This window comes from Oncorhynchus clarkii, chromosome 11 (assembly GCF_045791955.1).
Source record: "Oncorhynchus clarkii lewisi isolate Uvic-CL-2024 chromosome 11, UVic_Ocla_1.0, whole genome shotgun sequence".
NCBI lineage: Eukaryota > Metazoa > Chordata > Actinopteri > Salmoniformes > Salmonidae > Oncorhynchus > Oncorhynchus clarkii.
In genome coordinates, this window is record NC_092157.1 from 35,232,445 (window position 1) to 35,258,732 (window position 26,288).

Sequence of the window (26,288 nt, forward strand, 5' to 3'; positions counted from 1 at the left end):
TAGACAGCTAGCAAGCCGCGGCTAGCAGATGGGCATTCAGGGGACGTCGCGGCAGAGGGGCCTGTTGGAAAAAGAACCCTCGGGCAGATTACATCGGTAGTCCAGTCGCGAGGGCTTCGTGTAGTAAAAGGGGTCCAGGCCAATTGGCAAAATAGGTATTGTAGCCCAAGGAGTGGCTGATGGACCTCTTCAGCTAGCCGGGAGATAGGCCTAGCATGGGCTAGCTCAAGGCTAATTGGTGGGGTTGCAGGAGAGTATATTGAAGTTTAGGTTTAGGAAAAATATTTTTAAAAGATACGTGAAGAAAAAAAAAAGATTTAATGCATTGGGTTCTGGCTTGATGCTGGCAGCTGAATCTAGCTTATCCAAAACACTGAATATACACTACCGTTCAAAACTTTGGGGTCACTTAGAAATGTCCTTGTTTTTGAAAGAAAAGCACATTTTTTGTCCATTAAAATAGCATCAAATTGATTAGAAATAGTGTAGACATTCTTAATGTTGTAAATGACTATTGTAGCTGTAAATGACAGATTTTTGATGGAATATCTACATAGCCGTACAGAGGCCCATTATCAGCAACCATCACTCCTTTGTTCCAACGGCACATTGTATTAGCTAATCCAAGTTTATCATTAGAACAGTAGGCTAATTGATCATTAGAACACCCTTTTGCAATTGTTATCACAGCTGAAAACTGTTGTTCTCATTAAAGAAGCAATAAAACTGGCCTTCATTAGACTAGTTGAGTATCTGGAGCATCAGCATTTGTGGGTTCGATTACAGGCTCAAAATGGCCAGAAACAAATAACTTTCTTCTGAAACTGGTCAGTCTATTCTTGTTCTGAGAAATTAAGGCTTGTCCATGTGAGAAATTGCCAAGAAACTGAAGATCTCGTACAACGCTGTGTACTACTCCCTTCACAGAACAGCACAAACTGGCCCTAACCAGAATAGATAGAGTGGGAGGCCCCGGTGCACAACTGAACAAGAGGACAAGTACATTAGAGTGTCTAGTTTGAGAAACAGATGCCTCACAAGTCCTCAACTGGTAGCTTCATTAAATAGTACCTGCAAAACACCAGTCTCAACGTCAACAGTGAAGAGGCGACTCTGGGATGCTGGCCTTCTAGGCAGAGTTCCTCTGTCCAGTGTCTGTGTTCTTTTGCCCATCTTAATCTTTTCTTCTTATTGCCAATCAGAGATATGGCTTTTCTTTGCAGCCCCAAACTTTTGAATGGTAGAGTATATACTGAGCACGCTACAGAACATGTATGCATAACAGAGGACTATTTATATCCCATATCTTACAGGCAAGGACATACAAGATGATTGGCATTCATCTGGCGATAGTCAACTTGAGTTTAATTTTGCCTGCTTTACTTAAAGGGGTTATCTGCAGTTGCTACATCAATTTTTTTCATTGTAAATTAATTATCTGTATATACTCATTCATTCTTGAATAGTATAACGTATAATTGTCTCATGAGCTTAGTTCAACCGTCATATCCCTTTAGAATGTAGAATATGTTACATTCCTCAACGCCCATCCCTCAGCTTGTTACCAAAACAGACGGGTGGCCACTATGTTATTGTTTCAACTTTGGATTGGCCCTTTAATAAAGTATACATGTACTGTATGTACTGTAATGATACAACTATTTCTCTCTGTCAAGGACTGATCTACAATAACAATGTATGGAAGCCTATGTATAAATAGAAAATGGAAAACAAGGGGTGAGCAAACATGACAAAACAAGCCGTTTACATTAACTCGCACAGAGCTCAAGTTCAAGCAGAAGCCTGGGCCAGCCTATCTTGAGCATTAGTCTCAGGGATGGGGGGGGCTGTATTTCTGGATTTAGATATGTGACACTGGCACTCAAGCAGGCCCAAATGGTTATTAATGGAACCTGCCAGCCAGGGATCAGGCAGGATGAGTCATACAGACCCTGGCTGACTGCAGCGCTTCACTGAGACAAGGCTTGCCTCTGGTTTAATAGCCCCAGCTACTCTGGCCCACCTTCTCTTACTGTTGCCACTTGTGTTTTAACTGATAGCTATTTGAGACTCGCCTCATGAACAGAGTATAATTGAATGCGCAGGGATGAATAAACGTGTCATGTTCATTGGAGGGCAGAGTGTCATTGGGTCAAATGACAGAATCCAAAGCAGAGGTCTGTGTGGGATGAAAATGTGCGTGGAAAAAAAAACATTCAGCAGTTAGACTTGGAGTACACAAATGAGAGGAATAGTACTTTGAGAATTGTTTACTATTTCTAAGAGTTGGTTGCTGCTAATCCATTAATACTGTATATTCAATCTTCCCCATAGGATTTTTGAGAGAGGCATATATGTAGTATAACTCATTTCTGATCTAGGACTAAGGTGGCAGGTTTTATAAACACTGATATAAATGACATTCCTCTATAGTGACAGTTATAATTCGTAGCTGCGAGCTGAAATATTAAGTTGTACAGAGAGAAGAACTCCTGGTAGAGTACTAGATCATCCAAACCCTTTGATCGCTTCACTGTCATCAAACACTTACTGATTTCCCTCACATTTTGTTTGACAAAAGGGTCGACATGAAAACCTCCCACAGGAAACGCTGTAGTCGCAAATCTGCACAGCATGCTCTATGTTTTGTGTAAGTGCTTACTGCTTACAGTAAGCACTTAAACAGTGAGTGAAACGCTTGCAGCGAATCGATTCTGACATCTCAATTGGTCTCCTTTTTCACAAAACATTGTTCTCAAAATGATGTTGGATGTTTGAAATGGCTACATTTATATTGGCCAAGAAAAGGAGAATGACCAATAAAAATGACGGTGAAGGAAACGCAAGATGGTTTCCCAGATTGTGCTTGCTGTATTAATGTTCCCTCAGATTGGGCTTTCTGTATCATTGTTCCCCCACTAACCAGGCTGTCGTTACCCTGGTGAGCCAAACACAGGGGCAATTACTCACCATAACCCTAAGTAGCACTGGCTAAAGTAAAATGACAGAGAGCCTCTACCCATTACTTCTCTTAACTGTGAAACAAATCTCATTTGACACTATTAAACACCCATGAATTAATAGATAGAATAATGAGCAAGTACTAATTTCCTCAAAATGGACGATTTAAAAATGAAAAACACTGTCCAGTGACCCATTAGGCCTCATGAAAGAGCCTCACATCTCAATTTCAGGACCACACGGAACGCAGAAAGGCTTTAGAAGCAATTTAGCTGATGTGACTGCCTTCGTCACTAGAATATTTTGTTGCACTCTCAATATTACTTCACTTGTTTTGTTTGAGGAGAAATAGAGAGAAAGAGAGAAATGGAGAGAGAAAAAAAGCAACTGAAGAAAGAGGGGGCGTAGAGAAAGCATCTATCAAATCGGATCCCCCCCTCTAAATCTACTGTCTGCCTTGTTGATAAATTATCTGTGTGGTCCAAGGGTGTTTGTTAGATCGTCAGGCTCTTTCTAACTGGACTCTGGTGTAAAATGGGGAATAGAGATTGAGAATCAACCTTAGTCCAAGAGTGAGTTTCATATGTATGTGAAGCTGCTTCATAGTCCCAGTGAATCGAACCCCGTGGTGTCCTTGAGGGCCATCAGCTGGTGAAATTCAGGGTTAGGGGGAGAGCCCTCTGGCTTAGGTGTCATTACCAAAATATCACCATAATGCTCAAATGAAAGTCTCCCCTGACAAATATGTGGCAAATACAGTATGTGCAATAACGGGGCCCCATTATTTAAATGATCAGCACTAGGGTCATTGAATTTTACCTCTGGGTCACATAGAGGAATTATACAAGCCATTACTCTGTGATAATTGTTGCAGCTCTGAAATTACAGGACAGTGTTGTATTGGAAGGAGACAAATCTGTTTTAATTGGATTGAGGTTTGCTGTCAGCTAACCCTGGCTCCTGAACTCTGGGAGATGGAGTTTACTAATGAGGTACAGTAGTATGAGTCGGAAATGGCACCATATTCCATATATAGTGCACTACTTTTGACCAGAGCCCTTTGTGCCCTGGTAAAAAGTAGTGAACTATATAGGAAATAGAGTGTCATTTGAGATGCAGAAAATAAGGGCTGCTGGTTTTGCAGAAGAGTGAGGAGAGATACAGTGTCATTAGGTGTTACCGTCCCAAATGGCACCCTATTCCCTATATAGCGCACTACTTTTTACCAGGGCACAAAGGGCTCTGGTCAAAAGTAGTGCACTATAAAGGGAATATGGTGCACATACTGTAAATAGCAATATCACCAAGAAAATACTGAAAGTTTCATCCAAACAAATAAACTAGATGCAGTTATTTCATGTTTATTTATTCGAGAAACAATCGTCTCCTGGCAATATTATTCAGCATATTATTATTCAAACTGTCAGGTCTAAAGTGGTCAAAATAAAAATAAGAGTTGGGCTTTTTAAGTCTAGTTTGATTCACCCTCTGACCGTTTCCATTCTGATTTGACTAAAACGTTTATGGATATGGAAGAATCAATCATTTCATATATAGGTTGAATCCTTTTTTACATTTTATCCCCATTCAAAAACAATTGGCCTTTAGATAGCCTGGGATTTGAAGACGTCACTGACTCCAACAGTCAAATTTCCTCCAGAAGGAAGAATCAAAGGAATTTGTTTACTGCATCTGATGAATCTTGATGCGCTTTGATGCAGAGGGACAGTGCCAATGGGGATGTGAATCATGGATGGTGTAGAATATGTGATGGTATTTAGAAAAGACACCACTTGATATATATATTTGTAGTCAATCCCAATATCTGGAAGTCTTGCTGAGATTGACGCGGTCCTAATATGGACACCGTAATCTAGTAATCAATTACGATCCTAATGACTCATGCGTTTGTTAGTGCAGCCTTACAAATGCAAAAGCAACTGTACACTATTATTGCAAAGTTTACCAAACTGTACAATGAGATTCCAACCCTACAGTGTTCGCAAAGTAAAAGGGGGACCCACAGATACTGTACTTTGGGTTTCAATAGACATTCAGTTAGTCTGGCGGAATTTAAGCTTTTGTGATTGAAGGCATCAAATTTCACACACAGCTACGACAAGTCCTGAGAAGTGTTTTTAGCTACAGTGCCATCACAGATTTTTCTGTATTACCCTCCTGGCGGCCATTTCCAAATGGCTGCCAACAAGCTCCATGGAAGTCACAGAGGGTCTTTGTTTGCAGCAACAGTATTACTGAACGTGGCTCATAGGGAGGCGAGTCGTGCTACAGGGTGCAGGTAGGAATTCTGTGCATTTAAAAGATGGGCACTTTTATGAGCCTCTAGAGCCCTTGACAAAGGGGGTGGGGCAGAAATATGACATCATTAGAGGGGGTCCCACAGAGAAATAGGAGATTAGGGAGGAGAGGAAAGGACAGGAGATGATCTTCCAGCACATGTCCGGAAAACGCTTAGAAAATACTTTATTGGATGATTTAGTGTTGTCTACACAGGGTTGAAGTGTAGAATGATTTTAATAGGGTACCTATTTCCCCTTAGTGTTCTCTCAACGGTACATTAGGGTTCCTCAGCAGACAGGGATAGCATTGAGTCTGACATTCCAAGTTGTTTGTAGCTCAGTAGCTATTTGTTAATGTGCAGGGGGGATAAATTAATAATGTGCAGGGGGATAAATTAATAATGATCATGTATTTTTCAAAGCCCTGTATGGGTTGCTCGAGGGAAAGCATGTTTCGGAGGAGAACCTACATTGGCAATGCTGTTTTGAACGAGCTACTTGTGTGCTTTGTCTCTGTTGTTAGTCTATTGCTGAATCATCAAAAATCTAAAGGAATATTGTGGAATGTGTGTGTGCACATGTGCCTGCCCGCCTGATTGCCTGCCTGCCAGGTGTGTGTAAGAAAGAGAATATACACAAACTGAGTGGCTCACAAACAGATCTCTTTATAAAGGAAGTGATTGGACAAAAAACGTTATTACCCAATTAACAGATACAGTATTTCCCTGGCTGATCACCCATCTTCCACCCAGAACCTGCTGTGGAGCACTAACCCCCATAGTGATTCCTATTAGCCCTAGTGGATTACCTGTAAAGACAATTTTATACTACACCTCAAATGGCACCCTATTCCCTCCATAGTGCACTAATCTGATCAGGGCTCATAGGGGCACTATAGAGGGAATAGGATGCCATTTGGGACATACCCTAAGAAACCTCAAACTGATGAAGGGAGCCATTATTTCAGGAGCAGTCACTGAGCTGCCTGAAAAGATGAGCTGTGAAAGTACGTCTAAAGATAGATTTCTATTTTAGAAATCAAAGGTATATTAAACAGGCAGAGGTGAGGATGAGCGATGTCGTAGTTCAAAAAAGGAAAACTTGCATAAATTTACAGTGAAATGTGCCTCAATGTATAATTTGAGTAACTAGGTTGTAAGTCAACCTAGTTGCTCCACTACGAGTATATAAATACTTAAATCCTGTTTATATGTACATTAAATTACCTATCCTTAATAAGGAGTATAAATTATGGGGGAGGTAGGCTCAGTAGATGATTGCCAGCAATAGGCCACCCACCTGCTCAGAAGCAGTGCTACTGATTCTGGCTCTGGTTCAGCCTCACATGAATACATTGGACGTGATAGTGTATGGGGAATAGTACTCAAGAAGGCTCGAACTGTGCGTTAGTTAGGCTCCTCCTCTATTTGATACATTTTCTCACTGTAGGGCTACGTCCCAAATTGCACCCTATAGGTCTTGGTCAAAAGTAGTGCACTATATAGGGAAAACGGTGCCATTTTGTAACAGAAAGCTAAACCCAACTGACGGGAGTGACTAATGTACTAACCGCACCAACTGGTTAGTGCCACACCAGTGAAACTGTAACAAGCAGTGAAATCCACAATTGTGCTGCTTTGGTCTGACACATTAATGTGTGACATCAGAGGAGGCTGTGGCTGACTGGCTCTAATTGGACGGAGACTGTATGGGACTATGATTGCAGCCATTGTAAATTGGATGATGGCACTCAAGCAATAGTTCAGCCATCATGGTCTGTAAGGAACGTAATGAGATTAAAAACTCTAAAAGAGGTGTGATAATATTAAGCTGGGTCACGAAGGAAAATCTATTTGCCACTGTCTAATCGGCTATGACAGGAGACAAGATTAAATTATAATGTATTTATTGGAAAAATATGTTTCCTGTTTAAGTCATATCCAATTATCTTTACAATTTATCAAAAGCTGATTATGTCTCATTTTAGAGTAATTGGTAACCAGGGGTTCTTAGCTTCACAGCCATGACAACTTGCCTGAGTGTTTACATGGAAAGCCACAGAGGCTGCATTCCAAAGTAGACAACGTACCGTTATGAATGTAACTACTGTTCCCTGAAAGAGGGAACAAGATATAACATACTATGGGGAGTCAACGACCAATCATATTCACCTGAATAAAAATGAAATTGTGCCCAAAGGGCCAATGGATGCCCAGCCCGCCCTCAGAAGCCCTGCCTTCCTGGCTATAATACCGAGGCTCGCATTCATATACCTCAATTCGGTAACGCAAGCCCAAATCCCCTGTCGGCATGGGGCCAAAATGTGTTATACCTCATAACCTCCTTCAGAAAACAGTAGTTATATTCATAACTGTACATTCCCTTTCAGTCAGTCTCTTGGTATGACATACTATGGGGACTTACAATCACACCCCAAGCAGGCTCAGAGGGTACCAAACTAGGAGGTCCACGGCAGCCCAAGCCTACACAGGCTCTACCATCTCCAAAAGGGGGTTACAGAAGCCACCTTTTTCCCTAATATTTTCCCAAGAAGGCTGAACTATCAGATCCTCATGAGGCCGGTAACTGTCAGAGCCCCATATAGGGAACCAGAACCTGCTGCAACTTGGCTTTACGCACTGACGCGATGCCACTGCAGCCCAAGTCTTCAGACCTCACGGTTCCAAGAACAATGCTTACCTTGCAAGCCTGACATGTCAGAACTCGTACAAGGAAACACAAGTCCAAAACAGAACACCTGTCGTGACTTGGTAAAGCGCACACTTGCGCTGCATAGCATCGAGTTGATAAACCATGGGAGCCTGAGGCTCGAACACACAGGAGACCTGCAGTAACATGGAAATTGTGTCCTACAGCGCTGCCACAGCAGCCCAAGGCTCAAACCCACAGGAAATTGCGATAATCCTGATAATGCACACTTTACATGCTGCCGCACCCCAATGCTCAAACCCACAGGGAACTATGGCAAACCAGCTAAATGGCCAACCTGCACACCGTCTTATTTTCCACTATGATTTGCAAATAAATTCATTAAAAATCCTACAATGTGATTTTCTGGATTTGTTTTTCTCATTTTGTCTGTCATAGTTGAAGTGTACCTATGATGAAAATTACAGGCCTCTCTCTTCTTTTTAAGTGGGAGAACTTGCGAAATTGGTGGCTGACTAAATACTTTTTTGCCCCACTGTATATGCAAATAGTCATTGCCACATAGGGATCTGTGCCATTCACTTTGAACTGGACTGTGTTAACAGCATGAGTGGTTGCGAGTAGATGCGCTTGTTTTGAGATCAAAGCGAGAGCTGCATGTTTCCAGGTGTGTACATTTCTTCATATTGTTAGTAAGTAAGTTATCACCCCAGTTATATCTAATTTCTACAAGAGCTTCCTACAAGAGCACAACACATATGCATTTCTAGCCATTTTTGAAAAGCAGTTTTTTAACTTTTATTTAACTAGACAAGTCAGTTAAGAACAAATTCTTGTTTACAATGACGGCCTACCTTAAAGACAGTGTTGTATTTTGAGACAGGCCTGAATAAGCTAAGTAGCCAATAGACAGAGGGTAGCATTATTGGTCTGATTCTCTGTAATAATGGTATGGGAATAATAATGCATTTTATTTTTAAATGTGGTTTCTTGGATCAAAAGTCTTCAGTCACCTCCTTGTCTGAAGGACAAGTGGATTAACAGGTGCCAGTCCCGACATGTTTTTTTTTCAAAAGTCTCATGGAATGTAGGCCTACATTGAACACCACACAATGGCTGCTACTGTAGGCTGAATGATAGAACAGCTATTTCCATGTAAAAAATGTCATGGGACGCATTTTCGCCATTGTTTATGGTAGGCCACTGATAGGCCTACATTATGATCAAATAGGCACAGTATTCTGCTTGGCCACTGTTATAACTAACTTAAAGTGGGTACACCCTAAGTGTTCACAGTAAATGCGTGCCAGAGTTGCACAGAATAAACATTTAATGTGGAAAAAGAAAGGCCCTGCTCAGCAAGCTCTTGCAAGAACTTCAACATGTCCACCAAACTCTCCTGTGCGCCAGGTACAATAGATCCTGATGACACAGAACCCTCCAAGGGTCCCCGCCCAACAGGCGGATGATCTCCAGGAACCAAGGTTGTCTGGGCCAATGGGGAGCCCCCAAAATCAACAACAGACCTTCCTGACGGACCCTCTCCATGGTGGCCTGAATAAGGTCCAAGGGAGGAAATTCATAGAGCAGGGTACGAGGCAAATGATACGCCAAAGAATCCGTTCCCATTGAAGTACCCAGATCCCTCATTGAGAAGAACCGACGACAATGCCCGTTTTCTCGCCATGCGTAAAGACCTAAATCGGCCCTGCCGAACCGGTCCCATATCTTGGCAACCACAGAGGGGTACAGTCTCCACACTATAGAGAGAGAAAGAAAGAGAGAAAGAGAGAAAGAAAGAGAGAGAGAAAGAGAAAAAGAGAGAGAAAGAGAGAGGCTTTGCCCCCCCCCCGTTGATGTAGCCCACGGCAGTCCTGATGTCGGACCTTACCAACACATGCTGGGCCTCCAACATCAGAAGTAAACGTCTCAGTGCCAGCACAACAGTCAATTGCTATAGTCAGTAGTTAGAGGTAATTGATATGCAGCACCCCTTGCGCTGTTGACCAAATGCCACTTACTGAGTAGCCCACACACAGCAAACCCCATCCTTGTAAGGATGAGTCTGTCCTGATCACCCTGCAGGACACTACGCAGCCAATAAGAACACCGTGCAACAGCAGTCACTGGTCCCTCCAAGGTGTCAACACCCTTAGGCACAACGAGGATACCATGAGCAACCGATGGCAGTGGCGAAATGCGTCTAGATGCGTAGTAGTCACCCAGAGCTGAAACAGACGAATCAGACGAGGCAACACAGCTATCACAGAGGCCATCAGACCCTATAACTGCAGGCACAAGTGAAAAGGAACCGAGTGCCCCAGCTGAAACCGTGTCAGACAGAGCCGGAATGCAACCCTCCTCTGTTAGGACAAAAACGGATGATTCTGAACTGAGTCCAGAACGAGACCCAGAAACTGAATGCACTGAGCCAAGGTCAAAAACTTTTCTTGTGATTCACTATGAATCGCAGAGACTGAATCCTGCCTTTTTACAAGCTCAGACCAAACGTTGCTATTTTGTGAATATTTTGGTGTTCATTTTAACTTTATTTCCACGAAATGTATCCACTATTATTTCTTACAACCGAAAATAACTTTTGAACATCAGATCAGCAGTTCCTTACCCCAATTCCGGATTCAACTTTGACACATCTGCCATAGGCTCTCTGTAATTCTTTGGCAACCCAAGAAGAAATGCCAGCGTTGAGGCGAGGGGGGGGGGGGTTCCTGGCGAGGGGGGGGGATCCTGGCGAGATTAAGGTGAAGGGAAAACCGGCCACCTCTTCCCTCCTTTCTACTGACCTTTGTAGTCACTTGATAATAAGACGGATTGACCACATTTTGGCCATCCCATCTGGTTTGGGCTTAGTGCGACTATCATTTGTTTTTCAACAGGACAATGACCCAACACACCTTGAGAGGGATGGAGAGGGATGGTGCTGCATCAGATGACCTGGCTTCCACAATCACCCAACTTCAACCCAATTAAGATGGTTTGGGATGAGTTGGACTGCAGAGTGATGGAAAAACAGCCAACAAGTACACAGCATACATGGGAAGTCCTTCAAGACTGTTAGAAAACCATTCCTCATGAAGCTGGTTGAGAGAATGCCATGACCGTGCAAAGCTGTCATCAAGGCAAAGTGTGGCTACTTTGAAGAATCTCAAATATATTTGGATTTGTTAAACACTTTCTTGTCTACTACATGATTTTATATGTTTCATAGTTTCATTGATGTCTTCACTATTATTTTACAATGTAGAAAATAGTTTTAAAAAATTAAGAAAAACCCTTGAATGAGTAGGTGTGTCCAAACTTTCGTCTGGTAATATATATATTACCATGAAATATCGCTTGCTCTTTCGCTCACTTGCTTCTCCTTAATTTTGCAAGAAATATATTTGTTCAAAACTGTTCAACTACTGTCTTTCTCTCTCCGAGTCAATTACTCACATTGTATGCACTGCAGCACTAGCTAGTTGGAGTTTAAGCATTCAGAACTAAATTCATTCTCTGATCCTTTGATTGGGTGGACAACATGTCAGTTAGGTTGGAGGACGTCCTACAGAAGTTCTCATATTTACTATGTAACTATGGAAGCGGGTGAGAAACATCAGCCTCCTAGGTTTTGTATTTAAGTCAATTTACCCAAAGGAGGACAGAACATTTTTTTTGTCTGTCCTCAGTTACAACACTCACTACGGAGTTCAAACTGCCTCTGGAAGAAACTTCAGCATAACTGTTCGTCGAGAGCTTCATGTAAAGGGTTTCCATGGCCGTTAAGCTTGAAAGGAAAAGTGACAGTGACAGCATGGAATTCAAATGGGGAGATGGACAGGTGAGAGGGAGAAAATTAGTAGCCTTGTGTCACCACCGCGATGGCCAGATGCTCTTGGACTATGAGAGAAAACAGTCAGATTTAGAGAGAGCAATTGGAGTAGCAGTGTTCTCTGGCGTGATCCATGTCTCCATCAGGGCCAAAAAGGGCAGCATAGGCTGTGATGAACTCAGTGTTCTTGAGCGCAGAACGACAGTTCCCAATGCTGCCAGACACACGGAATTACACATGGGTTGTGAGCACAGCGTACAATAAATTAGAAGGGTTGCAGCCAAGAGGTAGGGAGCATCTGTAAAGCCAACAGAGAGAGGAGCGAACAGGTATAGAAAACACACACATAGTTGCCAAAGCTACAAAAGAGCAAAACTAGATAATCAGAAAATAAGAAGGTTAGATACTCAAGTGACAGAGTGGTGTGGAGCCTTCCTCAAGGAACTCTGCAGGACGGTCTTAGTTTTGTAGACGAGACAACCACTGGCACGACCGCCCGCTTACAGCTGCTGCTGAAAAACCAGGAGAGACTGAAGTACTAACACTAACTGCTAATTGCCTAGAAGAGGAGAAACCACCCCTCATCGAATAAAGCCACTGATTATCAAAACAAGTCACAAATTGTCCTGCACCTTAATCCAACAATCATCTGTAAATTATGAGCAGTTTGCAGTTCACACACCAAGTAAACTACTGGGAAGACAGGCAGCACTTAAAGTAGAAATACAAAAATACAGTTAGACAACAACAGATAAAGACAAAAATTATACATATCACTTGTGGATATAGCAGGAGTCCTCTAGTTACATCAAGGGCTATTCAATTCCAGTCCTGGAGGGCTAAAACATTTCACTTTTTTGTTTCTACCTGGATTTGTGTTAGCCTGGCTGACGTTGAACTACATGATTACACAAGGAGGAAGAGCTGTGACTCAAGGGTCTGGGCAGGAGGCCGTGTAAAATGTGAAATTTGCTCAGAATTTGAGCAAACATTTTGATTGGTTCTCAGATGCACGCTATTTGCATGCACAACGCGTCCTCATCAATTTGCTACAGTGTTTTGGGCTAAACCATAAAGAATGATAGAGGCCTTTAGTGGACATGAAGTCATTTTAACATGGGCAGCGCCATTGAGGGCTTCCACCATGCTTCCGCCATTTTAAAGTAGTCAAAGTAGTCAACAACGTGGGGATTCCTATGGGTTGTAGCCTCAATGGCGCTGTCCATGCTGTCACAGATGCTATAATGCACAGATATAAAGAGGAGTCCTCTGTCTATCTCTATGGGCTGAAGCATGCTAGCTAACGTTAGTTGCTACTTGCTAGCCACAAGACTAACATTTTACATATTGTCTAAGATGTCACTCGTTTTAGTGTAGAAGGGTTGTTTTAACATTTAGAAAATGTGTGTGATGAATATATGCACCCTATTCATGATGTTAGCGGCAAACAATCTCTGAAGTGTTATGCTAGCTACTACTGTGTTTCTTAACCCAGAAGGGCTGGCTGCCTGGCTGGAAGAAGCGGAAAAGCTGGGGTGGTCTTGTGTAAAACAATAGATGATGATTCGTTCAATTCAAAATGGGGATATCCAACTAGCGTAGGTGCTGTTTTGAAGACTGAGGGCACAGCCCCTTCATTACTGATGCTTCGTGCCAGCACATCCAGACTCTCAAGTCAGGCTAGATTTTTGCATGGTTCTTCAAAGAACCATCTAATTTAAGGTTCTTCAGAGAACCTAAAATGATTTCCCAATCCTCTCCTCGCCCCTCACCCCCAGACGTTTAACTTTTTTTCTCCCTAAACTGGCACACCTGATTCAATTAGTCAACTAATCATCAAGCCGTTGACTAATTGAACCTATGTCATCGCTCCGAAGAACCTTATTTGGTTCCAACTCAAACCTTTATTTTTAAGAGTGTACTGAACTACTTTGACATGAAATGGAAAAAATCTGGTCCCAATGCAGACACCACTGAATGTTTAAATCATATATTTATTAAATATATTATTAAAGAGATTTTTAAAGATTAAAGACAATCTGTGTGTGAGAGTGATCGGATCATCTTTATCAGATAACAAAAGTCAGATGTTTAATATCAAGTATAGACTAATTGTGGCTTTGCCTATTCTTCACTGAACCATTCAAAAGCGTGTGTGTGTGTGCACACGTATTTGCGCACGTGTGATGCTGGCCAGGCCACAGTAAGAGATCAAGCTGCTCTAATTGCTGCCAGTTCCCTCCTTAGACATCCTGGTTCTTGTTAGCACTTGCAATTGCTGCCTCCAGTCCACCTTGAACTGAGCAGAGCAGAGCTCACCCCCAAATTCTCTAAGAAACTGGCACCACTGCCAAGGTGCTACGTGAACAACCATCCACCCACTGTTTGGGGAAAGATATGTCAATCTCCAACCTCTTCTTCAAACAGATAGTGTCTTACGGTGGCAAAACTGTATGCATTAATTAATAAACTCACAGGTTATGCATGAATATTATGCATTCAAATCAAATCAACTTGTATTAGTCATATGCGCCGAATACAACAGTTGAAATGCTTACTTACGAAATGTTCAGGAGTCTTATGGCTTGGGGGAAGAGGCTGTTTAGAAGCCTCTTGGACAAAGACTTGGCGCTCCGGTACAAAGAGAGAACAGTCTATGACTAGGGTGGCTGGAGTCTTTGACCATTTTTAGGGCCTTCCTCTGACACCGCCTGGTATAGAGGTTCTGGATGGCAGGAAGCTTGGCTCCGGTGATGTACTGGGCTGTACGCACTACCCTCTGTAGTGCCTTGCGGTTGGAGGCAGAGCAGTTGCCATAACAGTTAGTGATGCAACCAGTCAGGATGCTCTCGATGGTGCAGCTGTAGAACGTTTTGAGGATCTGAGGACCCATGCCAAATCTTTTCAGTCTGCTGAGGGGGAATAGGTTTTGTCGTGCCCTCTTCACGACTCTCTTGGTGTGTTTGGACTATTTTAGTTTGTTGGTGATGTGGACACCAAGGAACTTGAAGCTCTCAACCTGCTCCACTACAGCCCCGTCAATGAGAATGGGGACGTGCTCGTTCCTCCTTTTTCTGTAGTCCACAATCATCTCCTTTGTCTTGATCGCGTTGAGGGAGAGGTTGTTGTCCTGGCATCACACGGCCAGGTCTCTGACCTCCTCCCTATAGGCTGTCTCATCATTGTCGGTGAACTACCACTGTTGTGTCATCGGCAAACTTAATGATGGTGTTGGAGTCGTGCCTGGCCGTACAGTCATGAGTGAACAGGAAGTACAGGAGGGGACTGAGCATGCACCCCTGAGAGGTCTCTGTGTTGAGGATCAGCGTGGCGGATGTATTGTTACCTACCCTTACCAACTGGGGTCGGCCTGTCAGGAAGTCCAGGATCAAGCTGTAAAGGGAGGTGTTTAGTCCCAGGGTCCTTAGCTTATTGGTGAGCTTTGAGTGCACTATGGTGTTGAATTGTAGTAAATGAACATAGGTGTTCCTTTTGTCCAGGTGGGAAAGGGCAGTGTCGAGTGCAATAGAGATTGCATCATGTGGATCTGTTAGGGCGGTATGCAAATTGGAGTGGGTCTAGGGTTTCTGGGATAATGGTGTTGATGTGAGCCATGACCAGCCTTTCAAAGCATTTCATGGCTACAGACGTGAATGCTACGGGTCGGTAGTCATTTAGGCAGGTTACCTTAGTGTTCTTGGGCACAAGAACTATAGTGGTCTGCTTAAAACATGTTGGTATTACAGACTCGGACAGAGAGAGGTTGAAAATGTCAGTGAAGACACTTGTCAGTTGGTCAGCGCAAGCTCGCAGTACACATCCTGGTAATCTGTCTGGCCCTGTGGCCTTGTGAATGTTGACCTGTTTAAAGCTCTTACTCACATCGGCTGCGGAGAGCATGATCACACAGTCGTCCGGAACAGCTGAGGCACTTATGCATGTTTCAGTGTTGTTTGCCTTGAAGTGAGCATAGAAGTAGTTTAGCTCATCTGGTAGACTCGTGTCACTGGGCAGCTCTCGTCTGTGCTTCCCTTTGTAGTCTTTAATGGTCTGCAAGCCCTGCCACATCCGACGAGCATCGGAGCCGGTGTAGTATGATTCGATTTTAGTCCTATATGAACGATTTGCCTGTTTGATGGTAAGCTTCAGGGTTAGAGTGTGAAAGTGGCAGCTCTAGCCTTCAGCTCAGTGCAGATGTTGCCTGTAATTCATGGCTTCTGGTTGGGGTATGTATGTACGGTCACTGTGGGGACGACGTCATCAATGCACTTATTGATGAAGCCAATGACTGACGTGGTGTACTCCTCAATGCCATCGGAAGAATCCCTGAAAATATTACAGTCTGTGCTAGCAAAACAGTCCTGTAGCTTAAAATCTACTTCATCTAACCACTTTTTTATTGACCGAGTCACTGGTGCTTCCTGCTTTCATTTTTGCTTGTAAGCGGGAATCAGGAGGATAGAATTATGGTCAGATCTGCCAAATGGAGGGTGAGGGAGAGCTTTGTATGCTCTATGTGTTGAGTAAAGGGGGTCTAGTTTTTTTCCCTCTGGTTACACATGCTGATATAAATTTGGTAAAACGGATTTAAGTTTCCCTGCATTAAAGTCCCTCGCCACTAGGAGCGCCGCCTTTGGATGAACGTTTTCCTGTTTGCTTATGGCGGAATACAGCTCATTGAGTGCGGTCTTAGTGCCAGCTTCAGTCTGTGGTGGTATGTAGACAGCTATGAAAAATACAGATGAAAACTCTCTAAGTAGATAGTGTGGTCTACAGCTTATCATGAGATACACTACCACAGGCGTGCAAAACCTCAAGACTTCCTTAGATATCGTGCACCAGCTGTTGTTTACAAATATGCATAGTCCGCCACCCCTTGTCTTACCAGACGCCGCTGTTCTATCCTGCCGATACAAACTCAGTGAAGCATAAGATATTACAGTATTGTATGTCTTGTTGGTAGTTTAATCTTCCTCCTAGGTTGTCGATTTTATTTTCCAATGATTTCATTTAGCTAGTAGAACGGAAGGCAGTGGGGGTTTATTCGATCGCCTACGAATTCTCAGAAGGAAGCCTGACCTCCGTCCTTTTTTTCTCTATCTTCTCTTCCCGCAAATGAAGGGGATTTGGGCCTGTTCACGTGAAAGCAGTATGTCCTTCACGCAGGGCAAGTCGGACTCACTAAAGGAAAAAAAAGTTCTGCCAGTTCGTGGTAAGTAATTGCTGTTCTGATGTCCAGAAGTTATTTTCGGTCATAAGAAATGGTAGCATCAACAAAAAATGGGTTACAAACAACGCAAAAAAACCACACAAAATGAATCACCATGAATCACTTATTTTACCGCTGTTACTTCTACTAGGTACTCCTCTAGCTCATAGGTTTGTAAGAATGTATGAACATGAATAGCTTTATTTCCTATTTTCCACAGTTATCTTTTATTACCAACAAAGCAACCAGCCCTATTGTCTTTTCTTGGAGAGTACTCCCAGCCTGTTCTGAGCCGTCTCTCAAAATTCAATTAATTTGTCACAAGGTTATTGACCTGTCAGCATCTCAGCGTTTTAATAAAGTTGGATCCTTTGATAAAGCCCTGCTTTAATTGACACCGAACAAGTGATAAGTCAGCTTTATTGAATTCCTTCGTTCCTCAGTGTGTCTCCCTGTCTTTCAGGCCTGTTGCTACTGGCACATCCTCTGATCAATGGACTGAGACAGCCGAGACTGCACCATCCTCCAAACTCCTCTCCATTGAGCGTGAACCAAGCACTTCCCTTTCAATAAGTGGTTTGAGCTCTTGCCTATTCTGTTATTTGAGTTCCCGCCTCGTATTTTAGATGGGCCAGGGGAGTCCCCCTGTTCCTTCTTGCATTTCCCTTGGTGGAGGCTGTCTGTCACACCTGGTTGCATCCCAAGTGGCACCCTATTCCTTACATATTGCACTGCTTTTGACCAGGGCCCTGGTCAAAGTGACTGCACTAAATAGGGAATATGGTGCTATTTGGGACACAACCCTGCAGTCAAAGCTGATGGGCCCCTGCTCCATCAAAGCAGCACATCTGTGCCGCCTGGAGCGGCTGAAATGTCACCCACTACTACCCATGGAGCCTTGTCAACCCTGTGTTATGTTGTGCCACACGACTCTAGCTGCACTGCTGCAGGGTCTCAAAGAGCCTCTAATACTGCTGTCCATTGTGAATCTCACGAGTTGTTACTCATGAAATGTTACAGTGTCCCTGTTTCCGTTTTTATATTGGTCATAGAGGCAAGTAGAGATGCGTTGGTTCTGTTACTGAAGTCAGAATGATGGTGGTTGGGGTGCGTTATTAGGTTTGCTATATATTTTTTTTGTGCAGTATGGCTTGGAACTTTTTCTATAGATTCTCCTTGATGTCAGGGTCCAACTATGTGTTATTTAATATGTATGATTCATTGAAGATAAACTGTAAAAATATATATATATATATATATAGAGAGAGATTTGGATCAACCCCAAAAATGTGCAAACATTTTTTTTTCAATTATGAATATTTATATATCTGTATATCACCCTTTTCAAACCTCTTTTAAGACCTGCCGTTCCTGAGCCTTATCGTGAGATGAAATTATGTCTAAATGCTTTAAAAGTACAGTAATAGGAAACTGACTCCTTGATCTTCTTATGTTTCTTCTTGTCCTTGTCTTTGGAATCCTCCTAGTCGTCCGAGCGCACATCCTCAATTTTGGGCTTGTCCTCAGCCTCTCAAATTGACATTTGTTGGTAAAAACAGTAGGATAAATACACATGAAGGTAGAGTCTATTCTCGTGTTTTCCCCCCTCCTTTTCCTTTAAGAGCTTTGTCCCAACGGACCAGTCAGTCAATGCCCCCTCGGGGGTTACGGAGTACGCAGTGTTACATAAAAAGAGCATCCCACCTTCAGCCTCAGTGTTCACACACACACTATCCCCAAGTGGCTGTAATTGTGTTCAGTGTTTTGACCTTAATGAGATAGTGAGCTCCAAAAGTACTGTGACAGTGACACATTTGAAATGATACAATGACTATGTAATGACTATGACAATGTGAGCTCCAAAAGTATTGGGACAGTGACACAGTTGAAATGATACTATGACTATTTCTTAGTAAATTTCTCAATTAAAAGAAAACATTTGTTGAAACCAAATATATGATTCATGCTGTTATATTTGATTATTCTCAAACCTATATTTCAAGTTGCAACATATTTACTTCAACACAACTTGCTTTCGCCCTTTGGTTAAACCTAATAAATAGGTTTATACCAAGTAGATGTTTCACCTTGGAATTATCTATACAAATTTCTTATATTGGGTTACAAGCGATTAAATTATTTCCTGTTAATCAAGATATAGTACGAAGTTGGTTCCATAACATGAAATAACTCCAAAACTCCAAAACACTTTCTTTACATACAACTTTCACATTAACTGGTTACAATATTGTAACCAAATAGTGACCATCTCATCAACAGAAACCTTTCCAGGCTATTTAGTATCACAGTACTTATGCAGTTATCATGAAAGATTCAGTGCTGGCAGTGAACATGCAATCACCAAAAAATTACAAAAAACATTACCTGGAATGACATTCACAGCCCCAACAGGTCACACTTCCAACTCTTCTGATAGGCTGTCGCTGCTACAATGCACCCCCTGCAATGCAATGCGAATGAGGTGTTGGTGCAATATAGAAGCTTTCATTCAATTCAAGAAGTAACATTTATCTGTCAAATTCCTTATTTAATATCAGACAAATTTAATAGAATAGGTTGAACGAACCGAAGCAAAGAAATGTATCAGCATATGAGCATACTTCTGAAAATGTAGCTAGCTAGACAATCTTACCAGTATACATCATGGTTGGCCGCATCTCCTGTCTGATGCCATGCATGGTTGCCCTTAGTTTGACGATGTAATCCAGACTGGTGTTTTCTCCATCTCCTTAGCTATCATACTCGAATTTCACTGATGTCAAAACTCGTTACTCCAGAAAGTGGAGAGCATACACATAACGTTAGCTAGCGAGCCAGCCAGCTAACATTAGCTAGCTAACAGTACAATTTAACTTTCTAATAATAATTTTGCTAATTTTCTGTTAGTTTTCCTTTTCTGAGTTTTAATTGAACACGTGAATTATTTTGATAAGACATTGTCAGAGTCGTGTGTATAGGTGGCAGGGAAGTCAGGTGCAGGAGAGTAAAACGGAGTGTAATGGAGTCTTTTAATATATGTCCACAAAACATACCCAGCACTTATTCAACCATATAAACAACACTGACATAAAACAATCTCTGACAAAGACATGAGGGGAAACAGAGGGTTAAATACACAACAGGTAATGAATGGGATTGAAACCAGGTGTGTAGGAAGACAAAACCAATGGAAAATGAAAAATGGATCAATGATGGCTAGAAGACCAGTGACGTCGACCGCCGAGCACCGCCCGAACAAGGAGAGGCAATGACTTCGGCAGAAGTCGTGACAGTACCCCCCCCCCTGACGTGCGGCTCCAGCAGCGCGTCGACACTGGCCTCGGGGACGACCCGGAGGGCGAGGTGCAGGGAGATCCGGATGGAGACGGTGGAATTATTTTAACATGGAAGGATCTAACACGTCCTCCACCGGAACCCAGCATCTCTCCTCTGGCCCGTACCCTTCCCAGTCCACGAGGTACTGAAGGCCCCTCGCCCAACGTCTTGAATCCAATATGGATCGAACAGAGTACACTGGGAACCCTTCGATGTCTAGAGGAGGCGGAGGAACATCACGCACTTCAGCCTCCTGGAGCGGGCCAGTCACCACCGGCCTGAGGAGAGACACATGGAATGAGGGGTTAATACGGTAATTAGTGGACAGTTGTAACCTATAACATACCGCGTTCACTCTCCTCAGGACTTTAAATGGCCCCGCGAACCGTGGAACCAGCTTCCAGGAGGGCAGGCGGAGGGGCAGGTTTCGGGTCGAGAGCCAGACCCTGTCCCCTGGTGCGAACACCACCTCACTGCGGTGACGGTCTGCGCATTATGGCACGCTGAAGGTGGACGTGGGCTGCCTCCCAGGTTTCCTCAGCGCGCCGAAAACAATTGTCCACCGCAGGAGCCTCGGTCTGACTCTGATGCCAAGGAGTCAGAACCGGCTGATACCCTAATACACATTGAAAGGGAGAAAGGGAGGAGTGACGTAGCGAGTTCTGGTCTATCTCTGCCCAGGGCACGAACTTCACCCACTCCCCCCTGGCAATAAGACCGCAGAAACCTACCCACATCCTGGTTAACTCTCTTCACCTGCCCATTACTCTCGGGGTGAAAACCTGAGGTAAGACTAACCGAGACCCCCAGACGTTCCATGAACGCCTTCCAGACCCTTGATGTGAACTGGGGACACCGGTCAGACACTATATCCTCAGGCACCCCATAGTGCCGGAAAGCGTGGGTAAACAGCGCTTCCGCAGTTTGTAAGGCCGTAGGGAGACCGGGCAACGGGAGGAGACGACAGGACTTAGAAAACCGATCCACAACGACCAGGATCGTGGTGTTACCCTGTGAAGGTGGAAGACCAGTTAAAAAATCCACCGACAGGTGCGACCACGGCCGTTGTGGAACGGGTAAAGGTTGTAGTTTACTTCTGGGCAGGTGTCTGGGAGCCTAGCACTGGGCACACACCGAGTAGGAGGAAACATAAATCCTCACGTCCTTAGCTAAAGTGGGCCACCAGTACCTATACAGCTGGGACAATGCGTCTGCCTTAACGTTCTGGGAGAAAGAGTAATCACAAAACGAGTGAAAAACATGGCCCACCTTGCCTGGCGAGGATTCAGTCTCCTCGCTTCACGGATGTACTCCAGATTGTGATGGTCAGTCCAGATGAGAAAAGGGTGATTAGCCCCCTCAAGCCAATGTCTCCACGCCTTCAAGGCTTTTACGACAGCTAACAGCTCCCGGTCCCCCACATCAAAACTCTGGATAAACCTCCGGTAGTAATGGGCAAACCCTAAAAAACGCTGCACCTCCTTTACCGTGGTTGGAGTCGGCCAATTACGAATGGCTGCAATGCGGTCGCTCTCCATTTCCACTCCTGATGTGGAAATCCAATGCCCTAGGAAGGAGATGGATTGTTGGAAGAACAAGCATTTCTCAGCCTTGACATATAGATCACTTTGCACACCAGCGACACATGCTCGGCGCGTGTAGCGGAGTATATCAGGATATCATCGATATACACCACTACACCCTGCCCGTGCAGGTCTCTGAAGATCTCATCTACAAATGATTGGAAGACTAATGGAGCATTCATCAACCCATATGGCATGACATGGTACTCATAATGACCTGAGGTGGTGCTACGTCCTTCCACTCATCCCCCTCCGAAAACACACCAGATTGTACGCACTCCTGAGATCCAATTTTGTGAAGAAGCGTGCCCCATGCATTGACTCATTAACTGTAGTTATAAGAGGTAGTGGGTAACTATATTTCACCTTGATTTTATTGAGACCTCGATAATCAATGCACGGGCGTAAACCGCCATCCTTCTTCTTCACAAAAAATAAACTCGAAGAGACGGGTGAAATGGAGGACTGAATGTACCCCTGACGCAGGGATTCAGAGACATATGTCTCCATAGCCACCTTCTCCGCTTGCGACAGGGGATACACGTGACTCCTGGGATATTCAGCGTCTACCAGGAGATCTATCGCACAATCCCCCCGTCGATGGGGTGGTAATTGAGTCGCCTTCTTTTTACAGAAAGCGAGAGCCAAATCGGCATATTCACGGTGGAGACCTGGTCTGGACTTTCCACCGTAGTAGCACCAACAGAAACCCCTAAACACCTACCTGAGCACTCTCGCGACCACCACGTGAGAGCCCTCTGTGGCCAAGAAACAGTGGGGTTATGACAAGCTAACCAGGGTAGGCCTAGCACCACAGAATACGCAGGAGAATCAATAAGGAAAATACTAATCTTCTCCTTGTGACCCTCCTGCGTTATCATACACAAAGGAACGGTGACCTCCCTGATAAACCCTGACCCTAATGGTCGACAATCTAAGGCATTAACAGGGAAAGGCATATCCACAGAAACAATGGGGATCCCTAAATAATGAAATTCCCAGCCGCGCCTGAATCTACTGGCGCTTATACTGGGAATGCAGGGAAAAATCAGGAAAAGTGACAGAGACAAACATTAGTGCAACAGAGGGCTCTGGATGAGAATGGTACCTAATCACCTGGGGTGATGCCAGAGTGCCCTCTATTCCCAGAGGAACCAACCCGGCACCGACCAGCAGTGTGCCCTCTGCGACCATAGATGGTGCTCGAGCGGGAACCCCCTCCGGTCTCCCTGCGCACCATCCCTCCCAACTCCATGGGTACAGGAGAGAGGGTGCGGGTGGATGGAACAACCAGACCCCGATCTAGACGTCCACGAGTAGCCAGAATGTTGTCCAGCCTGATGGAAATGTCCACCAGCTGGTCAAAGGTGAGGGTGGTGTCTCTGCAGGCCAGCTCCCGACGGACGTCCTTGCGTAGACTACAACGGTAATGGTCGATCAGGGCCCTGTCGCTCCATCCATAATTTTAATGGTAGGTTTATTTGAACAGTGAGAGACAGAATAACAACAACAAAAAATCCAGAAAAACACATGTCAAAAATGTTATAAATTGATTTTCATTTTAATGAGGGAAATAAGTTTTTGACCCCCTCTCAATCAGAAAGACTTCTGGCTCCCAGGTGTCTTTTATACAGGTAACGAGCTGAGATTAGGAGCACACTCTTAAAGGGAGTGCTCCTAATCTCAGTTTGTTACCTGTATAAAAGACACCTGTCCACAGAAGCAATCAATCAGATTCTAAACTCTCCACCATGGCCAAGACCAAAGAGCTCTCCAAGGATGTCAGGATTGTAGACCTACACAATACTGGAATGGTCTACAAGACCATCACCAAGCAGCTTGGTGAGAAGGTGACAACAGTTGGTGCGATTATTCGCAAATGGAAGAAACACAAAAGAGCTGTCAATCTCCCTCGGCCTGGGGCTCCATGCAAGATCTCACCTCGTGGAGTTGCAATCATCATGAGAACGCTGAGGAATCAGCCCAGAACTACACGGGAGGATCTTGTCAATGATCTCAAGGCAGCTGGGACCATAGTCACCAAGAAAACAATTGGTAACACACTACACCGTGAAGGACTGAAATCCTGCAGCGCCCGCAAGGTCCCCCTGCTCAAGAAAGCACATATACATGCCCGTCTGAAGTTTGCCAATGAACATCTGAATAATTTAGAGGACAACTGGGTAAAAGTGTTGTGGTCAGATGAGACCAAAATGGAGCTCTTTGGCATCAACTCAACTCTCCGTGTTTGAAGGAGGAGGAATGATGTCTATGACCCCAAGAATACCATCCCCACCGTCAAACATGGAGGTGGAAACATTATCCTTTGGGGGTGTTTTTCTGCTAAGGGGACAGGACAACTTCACCGCATCAAATGGACAATGGACCGTCAATTCTTGGGTGAGAACCTCTTTCCCTCAGCCAGGGCATTGAAAATGGGTCGTGGATGGATATTCCAGCATGACAATGACCCAAAACACACGGCCAAGGCAAGAAAGGAGTGGCTCAGGAAGAAGCACATTAAGGTCCTGGAGTGGCCTAGCCAGTCTCCAGACCTTAATCCCATAGAAAATCTGTGCAGGGAGCTGAAGGTTCAAGTTGCCAAATGTCAGCCACAAAAACTTAATGATTTGGAGAAGATCTTCAAAGAGGAGTGAGACAAAATATGTCCTGAGATGTGTGCAAACCTGGTGGTCAACTACAAGAAACGTCTGACCTCTGTGATTGCCAACAAGGGTTTTGCCACCAACTACTAAATCATGTTTTGCAGAGGGGTCAAATACTTATTTCCCTCATTAAAATGCAAATCAATTTATAACATTTTTGACATGCTTTTTTCTGGATTTTTGTTGTTGTTATTCTGTCTCTCACTGTTCAAATAAACCTACCATTAAAATTATAGACTGATCATTTCTTTGTCAGTGGGCAAACGTACAAAATCAGCAAGGGATCAAATACTTTTCCCCCTCACTGTATGTGTCTAAATGGGGGAGATAACAGTCCTCTGAGGTTTTGGATTGAAGTTTACTCACCTAGAGTGATATGTGAAGGAGTGTATTGTTGTGTTGGTTGTGTTGTTTGTTCTGTTCTGTTTTGATACAAATCTCACCAGATTAGGTCTGCTGGGTTGTTGGGATTTCTCCCGATGGGTTATAGGTCTAGCTTCCTGATCCTGTGGCTCTGCGGTGAAGTTGACAGTGTAATGGGGAGTATAAGCCAATAATAAAAAAATATATTTGATAGAATGTATTGTTATTCCCTTAACATGTTATAGATATTGGTAGTAAGAATAATAGTTATAATTTATCATATACAGTGGTGTCATGTTCTGACCTTTATTTCCTTTGTTTTGTCATTATTTAGTATGGTCAGGGCGTGAGTTGGGGTGGGCAGTCTGTTTGTTATTCTATGATTTGGGGATTTCTATGTTTCGGCCTAGTATGGTTCTCAATCAGAGGCAGGTGTCATTAGTTGTCTCTGATTGAGAATCATACTTAGGTAGCCTGGGTTTCACTGTGTGTTTGTGGGTGTTTGTTTCCGTGTCTGTGTTTTTCACCACACGGTACTGTTTTGGGTTTCGTTCATTCCACGTTTATTGTTTTTGTATTCAGTTGTTCATGTGTACTATTCAGTTGTTCATGTGTACTATTTCTTATTAAAAGAACCATGGACACTTACCACGTGTCACGGCCGTCCTCCTCTTCATCTGAAGAGGAGAGGCGAGAAGGATCAGAGGACCAAAATGCGGCGTGGTATGTGTCCATGGTCAATCTTTAATTAATAAAGAAAGTAGTGAACACTGAACACTATACAAAACCAGTAAACAAAATAACAACCGTGAAGCTAATCATATGGACTGTGCTGAAACAAGCCATCAACATAGACAATCACCCACAAACAAACAGTGCAACCCAGGCTACCAAAGTATGATTCTCAATCAGAGACAACTAATGACACCTGCCTCTGATTGAGAACCATACTAGGCCGAAAACATAGAAATGCCCCAAAACATAGAAAAACAAACATAGACTGCCCACCCAATTCACGCCCTGACCATACTAAATAAATACAAAACAACGGAAATAGAGGTCAGAACGTGACACCACGTCGCATATTGGTCCTCCGATCCTTTTCATCTCTCCTCTTCGGAAGAAGAGGAGGAAATCCCTTACAAGTGGTTCCTCCTTTAAAAGTTGCGAGCTTACACCGCGGGACTTTGAGGTACCCAGCGTCACGGCTTCATTGCTCTAGACCATGACAAGGGAGGAGTTAGAGCACTCATTATGCATTTGGGTCCCAAAGGTTTTTATATGACCAATCACATTGAATGGTTCCAATGACGAATTTGATGCGAGCCACCCTTCCCTGGTGACTTTCTTTAGCAAATATGGCTGACA